Source organism: Chiloscyllium plagiosum, chromosome 26, assembly GCF_004010195.1.
Source record: "Chiloscyllium plagiosum isolate BGI_BamShark_2017 chromosome 26, ASM401019v2, whole genome shotgun sequence".
Taxonomy (NCBI): Eukaryota; Metazoa; Chordata; class Chondrichthyes; order Orectolobiformes; family Hemiscylliidae; genus Chiloscyllium; species Chiloscyllium plagiosum.
The window spans coordinates 37,289,185-37,309,818 of NC_057735.1; the positions used below are offsets into that span (position 1 = coordinate 37,289,185).

General features: G+C 39.6%; 1 protein-coding gene across 5 annotated transcripts in view; it reads right to left on the reverse strand.

Moving 5' to 3' along the window:
• LOC122563253 (tetraspanin-18-like) overlaps positions 1-17,668 on the reverse strand; it is a 121,019-nt gene extending 103,351 nt beyond the window's left edge. For 2 of the 5 annotated variants that reach the window (XM_043716889.1, XM_043716887.1), the window contains exon 1: positions 17,395-17,654. The gene's annotated coding sequence lies outside the window, so the exon portion shown is untranslated. Of the gene's footprint in view, positions 1-2,898; positions 2,943-17,394 lie in introns of those variants that run through there. The other 3 variants (XM_043716886.1, XM_043716891.1, XM_043716892.1) reach the window with 3 other exon arrangements.
• Between the last annotated feature and the right edge of the window lie 2,966 nt (positions 17,669-20,634).

Genomic DNA, 20,634 nt, shown 5'->3' on the forward strand with positions numbered 1-20,634 from the left:
AAACATGCATGGGAAATTCCATTGAAGTGGACCACATAAGGAAGAATATGACATTAGTGGTTTTGCTAGGACAGAGAAATCTGTTAGTGAACATTGAGCTAGGGAAAGGAAGCTGAATGGTCAGCAATTGAGCAAGAGTGGCACAGACATTGGCTCAGAGCACAGGGAGCTGAGTCAAAATACCATTCAATCTGCCAAGTTTTAAATTATTGGATAGCCCAGCACTCCTAACCCATTACTAATTAACCTGGAGATGGTAATGCCAAGCAACTTTGAACTACCACAGTCTATGTGAGGTGGGTGCACCCACAGTACTATTAGGAAGGGAGTTCCAGAATTTTGACCTGGCAACAATGAAGGAATAGTGAGATAGTTCCATGTCAGAATGGTTTGTGGCTTGGAGGGGAAAATGCAGGTGTCAGTGTTCCATGCATCTGCTGCCTTTGTCTACCTTGGTGTGTAAATCACAGCTTGGAAGGTGCTGTTGAGTGGTTTTGGTGATTTATGGAAATGCATCTTGTACACTGTGCATCAGTGGTAGAGGGAATGAATGTTCAAGATGGAAGATTAAGTTCCAAACAAATCGGGTGCTTTGTCCTTGATGGTGTTAGTCATCTTCAATACTTTTGGAAATGCACTTATTCAGGCAATGGAGGGTATCCCATCACACTCCTGCCTTGTGCCTTGTAGATGGGAAACAGGTTTTGGGTAGGCAGGAAATGAATTCACCTCAGATTCTGACCTGCTCATGTAGTCATAGTGCTTATATAGCTGTTCCAGTTTGGTTTCTGGTCAACAGTAATCCCTGCACATTGATAGTAAAGGATTCAACGATGGTGATGCCATTGAACATTAAAGGAATATTGTTAGATTCTTTCTTGTTGGAGATAGCTATTGTCTGGCACTTGTACGGCATAAATGTTACTTAACAACCTACCTTCAATAGTATCCAAGCAGCAACTGCTTCATTACCTATGGAATTGCAAAAGGTGCTGAATATTGTGCAATCATCAGAGAACATCCCCACTTTAAACTTTATGATGGAGGGAGGGTAATGATGTAGCAGCTGAATATTATAGGGCCAAGGACACTATTCCGAGAAACTCAGGCAGAGATGTCCAGGGACCAAGCAATTGGCCTCCAACAACTTCAAACATCTTCCTTAATGTCAGCTATGACTATAACCCACAGAACATTTTATATTAACTCTAATTTTTCTATAGCATCTCAATGCCACACTTGATCAAACATTGCCTTCATATCAAAAGCAGTCACTCTCACCTCCCTTCGGTGGTTCAACTCTTTAGTTCATATTTGGATCAAGGCTATAATGAGGTCAGGAGCTGATTGACCCTGGAGGAACTCAAACTCAGTGAGCAGGTTATTGTTCAGTAGGTGCTGCTTGATAGCATATCAATTACTCATTCCAGCACTTTACTGATGATTGAAATTTGACTGATGGAGCAGTACTTGGTCAGGTTGGATTCGTCCTGCTTTTTGTTCACAGAATATACCTAGTTAATTTTTCACATTATTGGGTAGATGCCAGTGTTATAACTGCACTGGAACAGCTAGGAGGTTCAGGAGCAGTCTTCAGTACGATTGTGGGAAAAGTGTCAGGGCCCAGTGTGGATATACTGGGCAATGAGGCTGCAGATTGTGGATGAATACAATTCTGCTGTCACTGATGGCTAACAGCACCTCCTGGATGCCCAGTATTGAAATTCTCAATCTGTTTCACGAGTAGGTTACCTACTCAGGAATGAGGTGCCTTTGTACCAGTTTCAGTAGGGATAGGGAATGAAGGGACAGAAAATAAACTAGTGGGAGGTGAAATTGCAAATCTTTGTAAGTCACATCTGATTTGCATTCCATGGTGTATTTGCTTAACTTTTAGCTGATATAGTTGCCTTGGTGACAATTCCAGCTGGTTTGGACTGTTACAACAATCTCACTTGAAATGTAGAAGAGGAGGGAGGCATTCTCAAGGGAAGTTCATAACTTTCACGACTAAACATTCAGAACGTACTGGAAAAAACTGCTACCATAAATTTCTTATCGCCTCCTCCTATTCTGGTAGAACGTATTGTCAACATTGCAGGGTCATGTTTACGCAATTGCACAGCCATGAACTCAATGTACATGTAATTCGAATTGTTCTCTCATCAATTGACTGCTAACCTTTGGCTCTAATTTTTCTTCAGCTGTGGAACTGACTTTGTTCAAACTGGGAACTGATTTTAATTTGGAACCATCTAAGCTCCAGTTGGTTTAGGAGCCAGATTAGTGATTTCCAGTTGGCCAGCTTTACCATTATTCTTTGCAGAGGTTTTGATTTGAGTAAAACTTAATTCTATTAACAGGCAACAAAAACCAAGCAAAAAAAAACTTTCTATTTATAACAGTCAAAAGGAAGCAACATATGTTCAAAATATGTCACGAAAGAATTTACACATAGGCAGCATCAATCCGATCCTCAAGATAACTAACAGCGCGATACAGCCAATTAATTACTTTGGAAGTGTAGTCACTGCTGCTCTGCAGGTAAATAAGGACAGGAGTTGACCATTAGCCTGTTGACCTGTCCTTCAATTCATTGATGGCTGACCTTTGCAGATGCAGTATAGATGGATTTTTGAGAAGCAGGAACATCACTTGTCACATCTCACAAAACAAAGTCCATTTCCATTATCCATACTGCCTCCTATTTTTCATCCAATAACCTATTCACTTCACAAAGTTACCTATGATCATGTGCTTCAAGTTTTGCCAATAATCTCTTTTTTTATCAAAGCTTCTCAAATGCTTTTTGCAAGTCTATTTAGACAAAACCTCATAGTACGTTCCTATCAACCGTATTACAAAAAAGAATTACTAGAATAGCCAGATATGACTCACCCCTCACAGATTCACAAAGGTTTTGTTGAACAAGCTCATAGTTGGCTTCACCTTATCTGGGAAGCAGACTGGGACCAGCCTGCTCTGATATTGTGTGGGAAATCCAGATTATACAAAGTGTGTCTATCAGTGGCTTTTTAATGCAACCACGTGATTTTCAATTTTACTTTGGTGTTTCTCATTCAAACAGTAGCAGACATGATTGAGGACCATATGGCCCAATCTTATGCAGTATTTAAATGGGCAATGCAAGGATGAAAGTTGAAGGTGTTACAATTCAGAAGCCAAGCAGGAAGAAGGTGTGGAGATGTGCAAAAACTGATTTAATAATTGCTGGATATGTTGCTGGGGACTGTGAGGAACCAGAGAAATTTCAGTTTTGTGGATAGATTTTCACAGCTGGACCATTCTCCTTAGAGAAGAGTAAGACTTGATAAAGATGTTCAAATTATGAGGGGTCTGGAAAGATTAGATGAAGAAACTGTTACCATTGGCGGAAGAGTTGAGAGCAGGGGGACATCACCACGTTGGCACAGGGTCAACAGCAAAATATAAATGGAAATTTCTTTTCATGCAGCAAGTAGTTAAGATCTGGAATGCAAATGGGTGTATGCTGGAGACAAGTTCAGTCATGGGTTTTGAAAGAGAATTGTATAACTATCAGATAAGAAGAATATTGCTGCTACAGGGACAAAGGCAGGAGAGTGAGTCTTGCTGAATTACTCCCTCAAAGTCATCATCGACACAATGAGCCATTGACTTTGTTGTGAACTGTAACTATTCTATAATTCTATTGCCCAGAAACGGGAAGAAACCTTTCTCAAAGGCCATGAAGATATCATTGGAAGCTACCAAGGAAGTGAGCAGCAGGAGCCTGGTGTCCATGTGTTCGAATGCAGTGCCAGATGTGTTTTATGACCAAAACAGGTCATGAAAGTGGAGTCCTGATGCCTATTTAAGATAACTCCACAGAGTCTGATGTTCCATCACCAAGTCACCCTTTATGTATATGTGGAAAGTCTCTGACACTGATTCAGCTCCCTCAGAGCTAGCTGTCAGAGTTTCAGGATGTCTGACACTCCTGTTCTTGTCTGTCAGCCAGAACTCCCTGATTGGACTAGGTTAACAGCCCCAATCAGCGAACTCATATTCTGTGAGGTCTACCTGGCTGGTTTCATTGCAATCACTACAATTCATCTACAACCTGCATTCTCCTGTTCCCTCACTGTATCTTTCCAAGCTAACTCCTCACATTTATTCACCTTTCAATTGCACCCATTTCTCTCTGTTCTTCATATCTCCATCCATCACCCACCATTTGTACCCACTCTCATCCTTATACACAATGTCATGCTGGCACAGGGCGGCACAGTGGCTCAGTGTTTAGCACTGCTGCCTCACAGCACCAAGGACCCAGGTTCAATTCCAGCCTTGGGTGACTGTGTGGAGTTTGCACATTCTCCCCGTGTCTGCGTGGGTTTCCTACAGGTACTCTGGTTTCCTCCCACAGTCCAAAGATGTGCAGGTCGGGTGAATTGGCCATTCTAAATTGCTCAGAGTGTTAGGTGCTTTAGTCAGAGGGAAATTAGTCTGGGTGGATTACTCTTTGGAGGGTCGGTGTGGACTTGTTGGGTTGAAGGGCCTGTTTCCACACTGTAGGGAATCTAATCTCCCTCATTGTCACAGTTACAAAATGCTCTCAATCCATCAGATGAACACATCCCATTACACTCAAGCAGAGGATTTTTCTTCCCTGCTTTGCAGAGAGAGCACGGAACACCAGTGTAGAAAAATGGGAATGAATATGTTAATGATGATGCTGCACATGATCATGTAACTCTACATAAACAGTCATACTATTGAAACTAAAGAGAGAGGAATGGAAGAATGACAGTATTAGAGAACTGCAATGAGTATTCTGTACATTAGAATGAAAATGCAGTGTTTACCAGAACTCCTCAGAGTTAGAAAATAGTAAGGCAGACACAGAGGTGCAGCAGACTCAGGGGAGTGGCAGTGTCACTAAGTAGCTCAGCTTCAAGTGTGTAGTAATGCTAACCCTAACCCAGGCAGTGATCGGCCGAATCCATGAGAGTAGAATACTGCTGGCTAGTGTTCAGAGGAATGGATCAGTTCATGCAGATGAGATCCATAGAACAAATCAGTCAGGGAAAGACAGGGAATCTGTGGTCATTCTTTAATTATTCTGTAAGTCAGAACTGGAGAGGATAAGATATTAGAGGCCAGAAAAGTGTCAGTGTGCCTAACTGTTGGAAATGGGAGGATGAGAATCACCCAGCTACTAGGTGAATGTTTAAAATCAAACAGCTTATATGTCATAAAGCACTCAACCATGTCAATTTTATATCAACAGTGAATGAAATGTAATCATGTTCATAATGACAACTTGTAAAATTCCTAAATTAGAAACAGATATTGTTGGCAAAACTCATTTATTTTTCTTTCAGATGTCCAGCATCTGCAGTTCTTTGATGTATATATTTCAGAAATTCCTATATTGCCAGTCGTAATCCAAGCCAATGTGTGCAGACATGCAGCAGATGTCAGTGATGGGCAAGGGCAAAGATTCCTGTTCCTAAGGAAGTTGCACCATCACAGGACTCATACATTAACTCAGATTGTTGGAATCTAATGACACCAGTAAAAGAAAGACAGTTGGATTTATGTGACTCAAATGATAGTGACAGGAAGAGGTAGGGAGAGGAGCATCTGAAAACACTGCTGTCTCCTAGCTCTGCTCAGCTGCACACAAATGGTCCTTGATTAAATGGATAATCATTGATCCAATGATTATTCCTGTGGTCATCTGCTAATGGCAAGAATGTTGAGTTGGCTATGGTCCTGAAACTGATTCTTTATGATAAATGTTACAGAGGACAACATGTAAGAAATAAAAGGAAGAGGTAAGGATGGATTTCTAAGCAAGTTGAGAGGAGGTTATATAGATATAGAGGAGAAGTCATTGACAGTGATGTAATGGGACAAGAATGAATGGGTACAATCCCATTGATGTGGACCACAAAAGAGAAGTGATGGAAGAAGATGGTGTAATCATCCATGTTTAATGACGCAGCCAGGTCTTGGATGTCAAGAGAGCATAAGATACTTTGGTTCCAGTCACAGAAGGTATTGCTGCTCACTTTGAACAGGGTGGTCTCATTGTTGTCGGCAGGGAGGAAGCAGATTTCAATGCAATCAAACAGTGAGTTGTGGAAAAGCTGAGTACAAACCTAGGAGTCAATGACAAATTCAAGAACCGTAAGTGAATAATCACTGAGCATAGGCAGAGAATGTGTAAAATATTGACAGGCCTTAATAACAAACAATTCATAATTGCAAATAGGTTTGTGGAGTCTGCCTTAAGAATGAATGAGTTGATGTCACATACGCATACAAGGATTTTGTTTTGCTATCACAGGAGTCCATGGAGGGCTTGAGCAAAAGATGACAGATACCATAACCCTATATCTACATAATTATATCACTTACTGATCCACTGCAGACTACTGTCCAGTAGGAAGCAGTGATATGCAGCTGGGCCATCAGAGAGATGATGACAATTACTACCCTGTTCGGCCCATTTTTAGGGCACAATTTCAAGCTTTTCTTACAGTACGCTCAGTGGCATATGAGCCTCTTAATCAGATAAAAGAGAGGTACTGGAGGGCACCACTATCATCCTACATTTGCTCTGATGAAGTCTACATTGGGAAGCCTGCATTGGGTGGTTTTCCCACCCCACCGCCAATTGAGGCCTTCAAGTGGACAATTAATGTCTACTCAAGGACTTTGTCCCTCAGTTGCTGGATGGGTCTATCAGTGTGTAGGCGGCCCAAATACCAAACACTGTCAGGGTTGTCCACAGATTTTTCAGGGAATCCCTTGTTCAGGCATATTCAGTGACCTGAAAATGTGTTGCTGGAAAAGCGCAGCAGGTCAGGCAGCATCCAGGGAACAGGAGAATTGACGTTTCGGGCATAAGGGCTTATGCCCGAAACGTCAATTCTCCTGTTCCCTGGATGCTGCCTGACCTGCTGCGCTTTTCCAGCAACACATTTTCAGCTCTGATCTCCAGCATCTGCAGTCCTCACTTTCTCCTCATATTCAGTGACCAATTGACAAGCCCAGCATTGAGAACAGGAGCAGAGAAGGTCTTGTCATTTCCCCCTCCCCTCTCCATTGCCCTGTAATCCCAGTCCTGCCATCAGTCACCTTTGGCCTTAGTACCTCCTAGGGCCCTTGATCCCAGAAGGTCTCCTGCTACCCAGTTAATTACAGAGAATGCACCAGGCCTTCCTAAATAGAAGGAATGGCAGGGCTCTCACTGGATTCCTGAGTAAGAACTCCATTATCGCCATTAAATTGTACCAGTGGTTACTGAGAGGCAAATGGGATTTTCAGTTATGTGCTGACAAAAGGGAAGAAATAAATTGTCGATGACTGATGTGTACGGAGATGTGAAAAGGGTTGATAATTGTTTCTGAACTGCATTGTATTAGTGTCATTAATGGGTGTACTGCTGTGGAATATGGCTCTTACATAAGATTTGTAAGAAGGATAGATTGACAACCATCAGCAATCTCAAAGTATTTTCTAGACATTGAGAACTTTTGAGCCTTAGTCACTGATGTAATGTAGGAAAATTGGCAGTTAATTTATGCACAACAAGGTCATGCAAGTAAGTACGTGATAATGACAAAGCAAGCTGTTCTCTTTCTGATGCACACAAAAACAGAAAGCACTGGAGATACTCAACAAGTCTGGAAGCAACTGGGGGAGAGAAAATAAAAGTCCCTTCTTCAGAAGAAGGGTCACTGGACTCGAAATATTAACTATATCTTTGATTACCTTTCCTTTTTTTTGCGTGTTTAATATTTTCTTTATATCATTTCGTAGCATTTTTAATCATGCCCTGTCTACTGGATTCTACTTTACACTGAATTTGTGTAAACCTTTCTTTTAGCTTGACACCCAACTGTCCCTCAGGGTCCTGGGAATTTGTCCCTTAAGTCTCTTAAATATTTTTTGCTGATAATATTAACTACTTTAAAGGGAGTTGTCATATCAAGGTTTCAAACTAAGTACAGAAAACTTCAAATGAATACAAAATGAATTGATTGCAGTGAACTGGACCGAGCTATTAATTAATAAATCTACAAACAGTGGAAAGGAATCAGATAAGTATTTGGCTCAATGTAATATCATTCCACACGTTTAACAGGCAAAGACTTCAGCCATATGGCTAGCCATGGTACAAAAAAAAGGAGACACAGTGATAGTGGATGCACTGGTTATGATGATCCAAGTTTCCTTGATCCATAACATGGTCGCAGCAACTTGCAAGCTGACAAATGTGACATCACTATTCAAGAAAGGAAGGAGAGAGCAAACATGGAAAATAGGGCCATTTAGCTGACATCAGTCATAGGTAAAATGTTATTGTCACAAATGGATTTTAAAAAATAAAATATTAATCGACATCTATCTGTAGCATCTTTTTTTATATAAAGAGTCCATTAAAGATAATGATGTATAGAATTATGGAATGACTTCGCAATAATCTTTGAAGTTTCTTAAAAGTCCATGTACTTCCTGATGGGTCAGGAATGCTAAAAATTGTGTTAAAAATCTGCCACAGAGCAAAGGTATCTCCAAGAAAGAAATAATAAACATTAGATTGCAAGGTACACCTATCCTGTAAGATGTGTTCATGGTTTTTCACTTAACTTTTCAGATGGGCTGTTGATAGTAGGTTATCTGCAATTCAAGTGTGGATCTCAATTGAGCCAATTTCTCCTTCTCCTAAACAAGATGGCCTAATCACATGACTCCCACAGTGCTAAACCCAACTGCCTTTTCATCATAGGATTTTGATATAATCAACAATTAAATGATCAGGGCTGCTTCATATAACATCTACTGGCAATAGCAAAACCCTAATTCCGGGTTACAAAGGAAAAGCATTTGGCCTGCAAAACTCAGCTAACAACCTCCATTTGTGATCCTAGCAAGTAAAACTCTCTTTCACTAAAAAAGCAAAGTGGAGGTGATGTTTTGACAAAATTTCTCAGGAGAATTTTGGAGAGATTCTTAAACAAAAGTAATGGTCCGTGACTCCTGTACTGTGACTAGCCAATCACCCACCACCAAAGTGGAATCACAGGCTGATAACTCCAGATTGAGAAATTTAGACTCCATCTTCAAAGTGAAGATATTGATTAAACTGGTATCCTATTGGTGATTTGTATATATGTTGTTGTTAATTGATTAACCTCTGTATTCTTTTTGATTTGATCTCTTCTTTTATATGTCAATGAGTGTGCCTGTGTGGTGACATTCTCTCCCAGTGTCTTTATCTAAGAGTGTGTAAAATAAACTCTACTTTCTGGTTTACCACAATGTTGTTGTAAGCCTCATAAGATAAGACTCCACAAACAGAGGAAATAGGACTTTCTTTGAAGTCAACCTTCAATCACCCACTTTTTAAAAATAGGACAAAATTAATTCACACTCATGCACAGATGGTGAGAATAAGGAGAGGTTCACTGTAAAACTCACATGCTGTCTGCAACACTATCAAATATTAAGAGAGTCATAAAAAGACTCTTAGAAAATAATACTATAAACAGACAAAGTCAAAATCATTTGTAAAGGTAAAATCATGCGTAATGCATTTATCAAAGGTTCTTGAAATTACAATTGATTGGTTAGATGAAGGGGGAAAAGTACATGTTGAATACGTGTATTTTAGGATGACATTCAATGAGATGCCATACAAAATATTAACATACAAATGAGAACACATGGAGTTGGCAGTAATATATTAGCATGCATAGAGGATTGTTAAATGACAAGCAGAAAGTGGTTATAAGTGGGGCATTTTCATATTGACAAGATATAGCTGGTCAAATGCTATGAGGATCAGAGGTGGCCTCAGCTATTTGACAAATATATTAACAACTCAGATGAGGGACCGAGAATAATGTGTTTACATTTACTGATGGTGCAAAGTTAGATGGCAAAGTAAGCTGTGAAGACATAACGAAGCTGCAAAGAGAGACAATTTAACCAATTGACAACACAACAGCAGATGGAATATAATGTGAGAGATGTGAAGTTATTCACTGTTAGTAGGAACAGAAAAACAGAATATATTTTGAAATGCATGAAACTTTTAGATGCTGATAATCAGAGAATTGCAAAAGTTAACTTACAGAAAAACAAGCAATTATGATGGTGAATGGCATGTGGTATTTCTATATTTAAGAATGTTTATGCCTTCATTGTAGACAAGTGGAGTGTTTGATTCCCAGCATGAGACTCTGTGAGAATTTGATCTGTACTGTGGTAGTTCTAGATAAAAGGATGCTGCACCCATTGCTTTTCCCTTGACTGGGTTTAAGAGTCTATTTCATTTACAGTGGTACAGGCTCTTATCTTAAAGAAAATGTTGTTTATCACATGATGTCAATTAGTTACGAGTTAAAGATAAACATTGTTACGGAGACTTTGTAAATGCCTGTGGAAATAGGTCTCCACTCCACAAGATCCTTAGATATTCTGTCTTATTTCTACCCAAGCTGTGTGACATCAGATTGGGTAGAATTAATGCAGTCACAAACATTAATCCTTTCAGAACCATTAGCTTATTGATATGTGCTGCATCTTAAAAGAATCAGAGATGTTATTTCTGAACATTATAGTGTCCAGAAGGGTTCACATAGTAGAGACCGCGAGGTTGTTTGTCCTGAACGTAAGGGCATGTTCTCAGGATATGGCAACACATGGCTATACTGTGTTATTCCCCCAGAGCACAGAATCACAGAGCACTATTGCAATTTGACAAGCAGATTAGGATTTATGTCCAAACTGAATTGAAACATTTATTTTAGTATTCTGATAACACCAAAAAAAACTTCATACCAGTTACAATTGTCTGGCACTTAAATTAGCAGCAATGTGACGCAATATAAAACTATTATCTCAAGGTACCATCACAAAATTTGTGTATGCATCAATTTAGAAAATGTTTTTACCATATCGTATCAACACAAAGGTTACAGTGTCAGCAGCACCAGAAATGAACTTAAAGCATGGGGAGGTATAAGCAAATACATGTCCTTCATGTATGAGCACTCTTCTTTCTCCTTTCCCATTATGAAGGCCAGAACATTCACATTTGGAAGTGTGTGTACACTTCATGTCTGCCATTTTGGTACATTAAATATAAAATCCAAAGCCCTTGAACATCTTCACATCTCACAAAACATGCCATCTTACCCAAAATTCCATTTTGAAGCCAGCCTATCAGATTTCTGCCCTGTCACAATATGAAAATGGCCGCGATCAAAGCCATGAATGACCCTCTATAGAACTGTGACTGTAGTAAACTATCCATCCTTATCCTTCTCAACCTGTCTGCAGATTTTTATCATGGTTGACCTCCTGCCATCCTTTAACACGATGCCTCCCCCATCTTCCTGGGTAGAAACATACACACTTCATCCCAATATTACCTTCTAATTGGAGCCAGAATATCAAGTGCAATAGTTCCTCTTGCTACTCTATATCTCAGGTGGCCCCAAATATCCATGCTTAGACAACTTTTACTTTTCGTTTGTATCTTTGGTGTCACCATCTGGAAGCCAACACAAGCTGCACTTTCTTGACACCCCCAAGGTCTGAATGATTAGACTGCTTATTTAACAGAATTGGATGAGTACAAAATTTCTTCAAACTAAATATTGGGAAGACTGTCCTAAGTCCCCACTACAAATACCGACATGTCACCTCTATCCCTTGCAATTGTTTGTTTGGCCGAATCAGCCCACTCACACGTATGTTGTATATGAGCTTCCTCCTACTTGCCTGCACCACCATCAAGACCATCTACTTCAATTTGGCTGATCTTGTCCAACCATCCTGCCTCTACCCATTAGCTGTTCATGCCATCATCTATCTTTTAAAATATATTTTGATGTTGACTATTCCAGTACTTCTTTGGCTGGCTTCACATCTTCCATCCTCCATAAATCTGAAACCATCAAAAAGTATGCTGCCTACATTAGCTGATCTACTAACCATGTCTGTGTTTTAAAATTTAATTCCTTGTTTGCTTCATTCCCTGGTCCATCCTTATCTCTGCAATCTTCAGCAGTCATATAAACTTCTGAAGTCTCTGGCCCTTTGAAGATCCTTTTATTTAAATGACTTCACCATTCTCATCTGCATCTTTCGTGGCATGAGTTGTATGCTTCCATAAACTTCTTCACCACACTCTCTTTCTCAGATATTGCTTAAAACCTGCTCCTTCAGTCCAGGTATTTCACCTTGGGATTTCCTGTCAAATTTTCTTTGAGGAATGCCTTGTGAGGCTCTACTGCTTAAAATGTACTATATAAATGTGAGTTGTCAAATAGCCTGAAAATCAGGCTCTTCTTGTTTCAATTTAAATTCAGGTACGAGTCACATTCATTGATTATGGAATCATAGAATCCCTAAAGTGCAGAAGCAGGCCATTTGGCCCATCATGTCTACACTGACTCTCTGAAGAGTATCCCACTCAGACCCAGCTCCAGCTCCCCCCTACATTATCCCTGTAACCTCGCATTAACCAGGTCTCACCCACCTAGCTTACACATACCTGGACACTTACGGGGCAATTTAACATGGCTAACCTGCACATCTTTCATTTAGAAACTGCTCCTAAGGCTTTCAGGACCCTGCACTCCACTAGATCCCAATATGTGCTTCCTTACCCCCACCCAAGTATATTAGGGTCCATTCACTCACTTAATGACCTCAACAGTTCAGCAAAAATCAGTCCTAGATTGGTCGGCACGGACGAGTTGGACCGAAGGGTCTGTTTCTGTGCTATACATCTCTGTGATATATACCTGTATAAGCTGATGTTTATTTAAAAATAGGCTCAAATCGAAATATCTGGCAGGAATGGGTAGGAAAATCAAAATCTTAGATCTGGCTGAACAATCCACTAATTTATGGAAAAGAACTGCTCTGGTTATGCTCAACGATTTCACAAGCATGTCCTTTTGAAGCAGCGTCTCCATACTGTACTGCTACACACAGTGATCAGAGCTGATCTCCGCTCTCCTTTAGACCCACCCATCAGTTCACATAACAAGTGTGAATAACTGAGGTAGCCCAACATCTGAAACAGGCCAATAAATGACCCAATCCCAAAGCTGAAAAATTATTAGTTTATAAAACAATACATAAGTGATCGCAGAAATGATCTTAATCCCATGCAGTGAGTTAATGACTGTGCCTTTGTGTAGTTCTTTCTTTGCTTTTAATGTTAGGAAGGAGCATGTTAAGAGAAGCTTATAATGAGAAATAATTTCCTTGGCCAGTGTTTTCTGAATGTGTGCCAATGAACATTATGAACACTTCCCTCGAGAATGTTTTCACTCTCCCCTAAGAGTTTCCAAAGTATATACATTTCTCATCACAAGACTGGAAGATCTGGCATCCACTTCAACATCTGTAACTATTTTAGAGTTGCATACAAAACAGTCAGGCAGGAAATAGTTTCGAAATGATATGGCAGGAGCAGCACATTTTAGCACCAAGTTGCATAGTTTGTAAAGTTGCTTCTTGTAGCAGGGGCCCTTCAGTGTAGACATCTACACAAACAAAGCTGAAGTTGGCACTTGAGAAAATAGCCCAGTAAAGATTTTAACAAGACATATGCTCCACCACTGCTGTCTCCAACCCTCTTGACAACAGTGTCCCCCCAAAACACCTCACTCCCATCCCATACCTTCATTGCCTCATGCCCAGATGAGCTAATATTGGGAAAATATGTTTGAAGTGTTTTGCTGCTGGCATGTCTGCATTTACATCTGCATGAATAATGTAGCGGTTTCTTCATGCATTCAGGCAGACGTCTTAAATAAGCATCCTGGAGTACAAACCTTCCATTTTTTACAACTGTCAAGTCTTTCATTGTTGTTATTCCAACATGAGATGTGAGGTTTACTCTCATTTGTTGCCTATCTCTCAATGCACCTGGTGGCTCATCACCATCTGTAGCCTTGTTGGGAAGTGAGGTCCAAGTTTTTGACAGTGAAGGGACAGCAATATAGTTTGAAGTCATGCTGATGAGTGGCTTGGAGGGAACTTGCATTCTCATCTCTCTGATGCTGTTATCCTTACAGATGGTAGGTCATGGGCTTGTATGACAATGGGTCAGTGCTCCAAAATACTCCAAATGTCAATATTGACATTTTTACTTTTATTTCCAAAAAAATGTCCTTTTGTTTAAGAAAAAGAATATACTCCTACAGGGGGAAAATAAAACTGTATACATAAATTCAGTGAGTGTCTGGCCACGTCCTGTGTAAAGTCCCATGCATGTTCCTCCTGTAAAGTGTCAGGGAAACATCAAAAAGGAGAGATTTAACAAGAGATAACATGAGGGCTGAATGTCCAAACCCCCTGACCCCAGCAGAAAGCCATCTCAAGCAGACATGCTTGTTTCACCATTCAGGAAATGTACTGAACAACAAGTTAAAAACTGACTACAACACTAGCCTGTGGGTTTTATTGGTCAGACATCCTGGTATGTGGACTGGAGTGCAATGAGAACCACAGCTTTTTAAATACCCTTATTACTGCCAACTTGTAAAACTAAAAATCTCAAAATCTTCTGCTCAACAGCCAAAGTTATTGGTGCCATCTGACAAAGTCTGCAACACCATCTGGTCTGCTCTTCATAAACAATTCAGAGACTGATCACGATTTGTAATTAATAAGCTCCCTCATTTTGTAAATTCAAAAATACCTGCTTAAATTGGCTCATTTTATAAGTTTAATTGGACCTGGCAGGAAGGCATCCACTAGAGAAGAGAGCCTTTTTAAAATAACCTTATTATGACCAAGTAAGGATGAAGATGAATCACCAAGGAGAGTCAGTTCATCTTCCTTCAGCTGGGAGCTTAATGAGTTGGCATATCCCACCTGAAACCGTAACAAACTGAGGAACGTTAGCTGGGGTCTGGTATAAAAAGGTAGTATCAAATGTGGCTTAATGATTGATCCAATGCACAAGGTACATACTGTTGTCATATAAATATGGAAAGTTTAAAGTGATGCATGGGATGCTGATCAAATAGGCTGCTTGGTTATGGATAGTTTTATTGTAGAATCCCTACAGCGTGGAAACAAGCCCTTTGGCCCAACAAGTCCACATCAACCCTTTGAAGGATATCCCATCCAAACCCATTCCCCTACCCTATTACTCTACATTTTAGCCCTGGCTAATGCACATAACCTACACATCCCTGAACACGATGGGCAATTTAGCATGGCCCAATTCACCTAACCTGCACATCTTTGGATTGTAGGAGAAAACCAGAGCACCCAGAGGAAACCCACGCAGACACAGGGAGAGTGTGCAAACTCCATACAGTCATCTGAGGCTAGAATTGAACCCAAGTCCTGGGCACTGTGAGGCTGCAGTGCTAATCACTGACACACTGTGCCACTCATAGTGTCAAGCTTCTTGAATACTACTGGAGCTGCATCTATCCAGGTAATTGGACAGTATTTCATCACACTCCTGACTTGTGGCTTCTAGGCAGTGGACAGGCTTTAGAAAATTGGATAGTGAGTTACTTGCTGCAAAACTCCCATCTTCTCACCTATCCGTTCCACCCTCCCCTCCGACCTATCACCATCACCCCCCCCACCTGCATCTACTTATCACCTCCACCCCTGCCCCTGACACTCCTGATGTCTCTCTCCCCCTTTCATCATCTTTGCGATTAAATTATGTTTGAGTTGAAGATTGGGAAATAAATCATGGAAGGACTGAGAAGGATGTGATTTTAATGTTAAATCAGGTCTTGAGAAGTGAATAAAGAGAGGGAAATGTAGACACATATACAGAGAATTCTGGAGAAACCCAACAGGTCTTGTAGCATCTGTGGAGGGAGAAAACCGGAGATATTCTCAACTAGAGTGAGTTAGTGTTTCGAGTCTAATAAGACTCTTCTTGAGAACCTGCAGTTCTTTTACTGCAGGGAAATGCAGATTGGATCAGAGAGGAAAGAAAGATAAAGAAAATTAAGGAAAACAAGGTTAAGCTTTATATTTTACTTTTTAAAAAAATTCTCCACAAAATAATCAGCAATCTGATTAAATGAGATTTGCAGTGATTAGTTTTTGCAGTGTCAGAGTTGTTGATTGGCAGTAATTAATAAGTCTAACAACACTGTAAAAGGTATTTACACTACAATGCCTAACTATCTGTAGCAGGTTTAGTCTGTATCTAGTATTCAAATACAGAGACATTCACAACATTCAATGCATTTCAAAGGTGAAGTTGATGAAGAAGTGCCATTTTCATAATGCTAACAGCAAAGTGATGCAACTTGACTGCTCATAATCTGAAGTCACGTACGTTTTATGGAGAAACATTAAGCTCAATTAGGTTTTCCGTTATTTCAACAATAAGTCTTCACTCAGTAGGCTAATCAAGACCACAAAAACAAAGGTTGCATTTCTACATACACCCATTGTATTCATAGAGACACCAGAGAGCCATGGGCTATCTGGTGAACAATGGATGCACACTGGAAAAAAGGATTTGGGAAAGAATACAGTTAGAAATTTTTTTTTGTTTTAGGAGACTGATGAAAGCAAGAAAGAAGGTGACAACGAACAAGATAGAGAGGCTTCTCCAGTGAGTATTAATACTGTGCTTGAAGGAGCACTGCCGTTGAACTGAGAGGAAACAGACAGCAATAACAGAAGGCACAGAGCATTATTTAAAGTAATGAGAAAGTCAGTACGGGCCATGATGGATCAAATGACCTCCTTTTTTGTTGCAAGATTCTACAATTTTATATGGCTGGAGGAGATTGCAGTAGGCAGCAGCAGTGAGTCCATGGAATGATTTGCAAGTGAGGATGAGGATCGAGGGCATATAAGCCAGTGGAACTTGACAAGAATGGAATGATGTAGGTATGGGCTACATCATTTTAATATCATTTTAAGCTGAACATTCTCACCATCCAGCCTCTTTAAACATCCGTTTTGCAATTGTTCTCAGACCTTAAAACCTTACTTCTTTCACCCCTGGGATCTTGATTTGAAATTATAAACCTTTGGAATTGAATGCTTTTAATCTAATAATGTAAAAGAGAAAAGTGGCAGGAGTTTGAATTGTTTAGGGTCAAATTAGGATACAAACATACAGAAGCAGATTTATGAAAATAAGGGGCTTGGGTTGCAATGTCTAAGAAATTTTTACTTAAACATCTGTCTTCTGTTACACTGACAGAAGGAAATTTCTTATGGAGGTATCTATGAAAAGTTTCAGTTTGCTTTTCACAAGCTGCCTACCCTGTCCCACAGCAGCAAGCTTCCTATTCAGCCACAACAATGAGTATAAAGTTAACAAATACACACAATCAACAGCTTCTGGAGAATGACAAACATTCAACTCACCTGCAGTTACTTCTGTTAAATTCAGGCCTTTGTTGTACGTCAGATTTCTCTTGGCACCTCACCGTTTGCCTGTATGTTCCACCAGTGCCTGAGTTCATCTGTGCCATAACTGGCTCCAACAGCATCTGGGAAATCAGCAGTGCCATAAAATAGATTTGTTTGGCCTGCTCACTACTGGGATAGTGTGGGGAAGGCACGTGATACAGGAAATGATTCAGTGCAATTCCAACCTCAAAGAAATGACTGCAGAATTCAACTATTCCTTAGCTGTGATATTAAAGCAGACACATTTCTTAAAGCAGAATACTTTGCAAACAGGATTCCAGACTGTGGTTCATTACTACTGTCTTGATTCCTATTGACTGTGGGATATGAAATAACTGAGCACAAGCTGAATGGAATAAGTAATACCAATGCCAAAAACTACATAGCAAGTCACTGAACTGAACATGCAATTTATCTTTGTTTAGCAGCAGGCTCAGTTTTAAGATTACTATCTTGTCCTTTCTCAGCAAGAATAATATGGATTGGCACTTTGGTCTATTTTTAATCTATTGAATATTATTGTTTTCCCCAGCTTACATTGTCTGAAAGGAGCAGTTGATTAAATATAACTGTCTTTAAAAGTCATATGTGCTGAAGCTGATCTTCTGTGTTGGTGACTGGACAGATAAGATGAGAAGGTTGACTATCTATTGTAGAACCTGTTCAATTTTTGACAAGTTGAATCACACAAAGGGAGATGTTGGTTATTTCTACACCAAGTTTTCACTTTGGGAGGAGCATTTATATGACCCCTGTTCACTTCATTAAGTTGAATCTATTAACCCCTGCTCCAACTTCATACATTGTCACATCCATATGAGAAAGTGTTCTTCTTAATTTAGTTTTGCAGAAATATTTGATACGACTCTGTGATTTGGTAGGCTATTTCAAAGACCGGGTGGGTAAATTAGATTGGAGTTAAACACACTGGGAAAAATACTAATTTCTGGTGATAGTGTAATTCAAACAGTATCAGATCAACCGCAACTATATCCCTCATCCAAAACTCATTGTGAATGGATTCAATTTTATTGCTCAGATTGAATAATCATAAAGGTTAAAATGATTTGCACTGTCACAGGCTAATATAAAAATTATAAAGTGAGCTCTAAAAATACAGGGAATGCACAGCAGGCCCATAACAATTAATTGGACAGTGTGTACCTTCATCATGTCCAGAGCTGAAGACAACGCTACTCCTGCTTCAAGTTCATATACTCATAGATTTGTGTGTCATGTGAGTGTTACTCTTACAGTAGTTTTGCATATAAGTTTGACATAATCGTGTGATTTAGTAGCTAATTCAAAGGGCAGTTAAGAGCCAATCATATTGCTGTGGATCTGGAGACAGATATTAGTGGCACATTTACAGTTCCGTAAAGGACATTTGGGATCCAGATGGTTTATTTACAAATATCTGGTAGTTTCATATTCACTGTTATAGGTTCTGGCTTTTTTTTTTGATAGCTTTATTTAACTAAATTTAAATTTCCCAAATAGGTGTGGTGAGAGTTGAAACAGTGGGCAGGAGTTTTCATACCCGATTGCAGGGACCTGTAGAATGGACAGGGTTTGCAGCTGATCACCTTATCACCCAAGTCTCTCATTATTCAGATTTGGAACTAGATCACCGTTCCTTCATAAGTTAAAATCCTGAACATATTACCTTAAAAGTACTGTCAGTGTACCTACATCCATGACTTACAGTGACTGAAGAAGATGGCAACTTACCACTATCTTCTCAAGGGAGTTAGGTATAAGTTATAAATATTGGTCATGTCAATGATACCAATATCCATGAATTAATAAAAATAAAGACCTGACCCCCCCAAACGCGTATGTGCCATTTATTTTCAAACAGACACTTGACAATATTAGTTTTTTTTTCAATTTATATCCCCTAAATTATCTCAAAAGTATCTCAGGAAGCTGGGATTCTCTCCTAATGTTCCTTGACTCTGTTCCAGATTTCAGGAATTTCTTGTTGACACTGTCTAATCATTCTGTGCAATGTCAAAGTAGAAATAGAGCAGAAGAAGGCCAGTCCAGCCTATCTTGGCTCACAACTCCAAATAAAGAAAAACTCAGATTCCTCTGTCAATAACTCTTGGATTAACCTAAATTCTGTACTCCCACAAGTTTTAGGATACAACAAAAATGTTGATTAATTTTAGCATGAAAATGTGCTTCCTGCTGTCTACTATAAACATCCTTTTCACTGGTTTTGACTTTAGCCTCTTTCTGACCTAATATTTTGACATACCATGATCCAGTCCGACAGATTTACCCTTTCAGATCCTTTACAATTTTAAAAAAGGCCACTTTCGATCACTTTTAAGGACATTAAGAATTATTGATTTTCTCTGCAATATTTCTGTAACTTGAATGATTTATATCTTGGTAACCAAAACTCAACAGAGTGTCCAAAGTACTGTACAATTTCAGAATGACATCTCCTAAATGATACTCAAATGGTCTGGCAGTGTCACTAATCATCCAAATGTTTTGTTTACTCCTGGTCCTGGTGATAAGGTATCTGAATGATTGGAAGGCTGGGAAGTTAAATCAGGAGAGCTTTAAAGCAGACAGTTGAAGCAATGTTACTTGTTTAATGCTACTGACTAAGATTAAATTGGCCTGCTACTTGTTAGTAGATCACAGAAGGGTTATGGCACAGAAGGTAGCCATCCAGTCCAATGTATCCATTCTTCTTTGCAAGAGCAACTCAGCTAGACCACTCAGCCATCTTTCCACTGAATGTCTGCAAATATTTTCTCATTGGATAATTACTCAATTCCTGTTAAACCCACTCATGAATTTGCTTCCAACACATTCTCAGCCAGTGTATTCCAGATCCTAACCACTCACTGTGCAAAAGCATTTTTCTAAATGCTGCCTCTCATTATTTTGCTAAAGCATCTTTGTAGCCAACTTCACTTAGCAAAGCTTATACATTTAATGGTAAGGTCCTAGGAAGTGTTGCTGAACAAAGAGACCTTTGAGTGCAGGTTCATAGCTTCTTGAAAGTGGAGTTGCAGGTAACTAGGATAGTAAAGAAGGCATATGCTTTCCTTCATTGGTCAGAGTATTGAGTATAGGAGTTGGGAGGTCATGTTACGGCTGTACAAAACATTGGTTAGGCTATTGTTGGAATATTCCGTGCAATTCTGGTCTCCTTCCAATAGGTAGAACATT